This window comes from Schistocerca gregaria, unplaced genomic scaffold (genome assembly GCF_023897955.1).
Source record: "Schistocerca gregaria isolate iqSchGreg1 unplaced genomic scaffold, iqSchGreg1.2 ptg000244l, whole genome shotgun sequence".
Classification (NCBI taxonomy): Eukaryota; Metazoa; Arthropoda; class Insecta; order Orthoptera; family Acrididae; genus Schistocerca; species Schistocerca gregaria.
The window spans coordinates 3,940,715-3,943,132 of record NW_026061753.1 but is presented as its reverse complement, the minus strand read 5'-3'; the positions used below and the strand labels follow the sequence as shown (position 1 = coordinate 3,943,132).

General features: G+C 41.3%; 1 non-coding gene across 1 annotated transcript; it reads right to left on the bottom strand.

Annotated features, from left to right (window-relative positions):
• Positions 1-951: 951 nt before the first annotated feature.
• On the bottom strand, positions 952-1,026 carry Trnat-ugu (transfer RNA threonine (anticodon UGU)). Its single transcript has one exon. It is a non-coding gene; the product is annotated as a tRNA-Thr (tRNA).
• Positions 1,027-2,418: the final 1,392 nt, after the last annotated feature.

Sequence of the window (2,418 nt, the reverse complement as noted above, 5' to 3'; positions counted from 1 at the left end):
GTGCAGTGTGGCACCTCAGATGTTACCTGAATTTAAAAATGGGTAACATCAGTTGATACTACATTATTCCTCTGAAATTGAAAATGGATAACATCAGTCGATAAAACATAAAATTTATGGGAGCGCATACCTAACCGCAATGAAACAACCTTAAATTTAACGATACAGTGCTAATTCGAACTTTGAGTTCGATTTTTGGGGGTTTGTTTCACTCCTTATGCCTACACAAAAATTAGTTAATATTAACAAATGTCATATTATAGCTATAAGTTCCTATGAAAAGTGTTTACTTTTATGGGTCAGAGGTAGAAGTTAAGAGATCGAACCACTTTTAATTTATACTGCATGCCGTTCTGAGAAAATCGTTACTCGAAAAAAAAGTGTTCAAAGTTTAGGGAAAACATTTAGTTATATTATTACTTCGATTTGCATGAACTGAGTGTTACATATATATTCTTAATGTCGCTGAAAACGAATCTGAAGTCAGATTTTCAATATTCAAAACAGCTAATCCAATACGGAGGGCAAACGATTATGTTTTGACCAATTTTTACCAAAAATGTATTTTTGTTATTTACGTTTAGTCTGCAAGTCAAGGAGTATTTATCAACCCTTCCTCTACCTCTGATTGTTCCTAGACAGCAACTTCCTGTTCTTCTTGGCAGGAAAAGCCGATCAGTCAAAGCTGGATATGCAGCACTCGGCAGCCTGCACTTGATATTCGTCCGTATTTTCGGTGAGTATGTTTGCATGCATTCTGCAGTATGAATCATTTTGAGCACGTGCGACACGGGACGAGTTATCATCTACATCTATATGGATACCCTGCAAAACACATTTAAGTGCCTGGCAAAGGGTTCATCGAATCACCTTCACAACTGATAATTAATTGAAACCCTCAGCTGCCGACAGGTGTTGTTGATATACTTCGATGGGGACAGCTGAAAAGTGTGCCCCTACTGGGACTCGAACCCAGAATCTCCTGCTTACAAGGCAGACGCTCAATCCATCTGAGCCATCGAGGGCACACATGAACAGCATGACTGCATGAATTTATCCCTCGCACGCTTCCCGTGAGACTCACATCCCAAACCGTCCACAATCCGCATACGTAATGTACTTAATAGGTATTTGTCCATCCATACATTACTGGCTCACACTAAGGTGACGATTCCCGTAAGAGTTCCGGCAACCTGTGCGCATTCGCACAGACGAAGGTCAATGGCTGGGTAACGTTTAACCATAGATATGAAGATAGTAACTGCTCTCGAAAGAACAGGCGCCACTGACGACCGTGCAACTCTTCTAGAATACATGATAGACCGGCCGATGTGGCCGAGCGGTTGTAGGCGCTTCAGTCGGGAGCCACGCGACCGCTACGGTCGCAGGTTCAAATCCTGCCTCGAGCATGGATGTGTGTGATGTCCTTAGGTTAGTTAGGTTTAAGTCGTTCTAAGTTCTAGGAAACTGATAACCTCAGATGTTAAGTCCCAAAGTGCTCAGAACCATTTGAACCATCAGTCCCTATGTTTACACACTACTTACAGTAACTTATGCTAAGGACAACACACACACAACCATGCCCGAGGGAGGACTCGAACCTCCAACAGGGGGAGCCGCGCGAACTGTGACAAGGCGTTGGACACATGGCGGGTACCCCGCGCGGCTCATGGCAGCCGTGACACTGCTTCAAACAATGGGCTGTAGAAACTTTTGTAAAGCACGGATTAAAAAAAAAAACTTTCCGTTCCAAGAGTCTAGACAAGTACACCTTTAAAAAATGCAACTACAAAGAAATTGAATTTTCGAACGTTTTGAACGAGAACCTGTCCTTATGGAACACCGTTGATCAAATGTCACATGGATTATATACTCAGGTTTCACATGTGGATTAACACTTTCTAATCAATATCCGGAATGAGCAGGGCTTAAAACTTTGAAGAGTTAAATTTCAAGGGCCGTTCTCTTGTATGCAAATAGTTTCACAGTAGAAATTTCTCTAGTTTTATTTATTAATTAATTTATTTATTTTTTGCTGTAGGTAAAGAAGGATAGCATTGTGAGGAGGGGGAAGGCGGGGGGGGGGGGGGAGGAATCTTGCATCTCCCACCTTGGAATTCTCAGTACAGAATTTTTATTCATTACGAGATTCTTAGCCACTTGCAGAAATGATTTCGAGTGATTCTGCAAAACTTTCCCTTTAGCCAATCGTAACAACTATAGGATTCCGTTCCTGCTGCATGACATGTCTCGGAACATAAACTGACCAACTCATTTGCATAAAGAGCTAGCTTATCATCCGCTTCTATACTTGCGTAGACCGTTCAAGGTCTGCGAAGAATTTTTTTTCTTTAATCGTTTTTTTATGTCTTTTATAAACTGCAACACTTTCTAAACTTTCTAAACTTAACGCCTTTG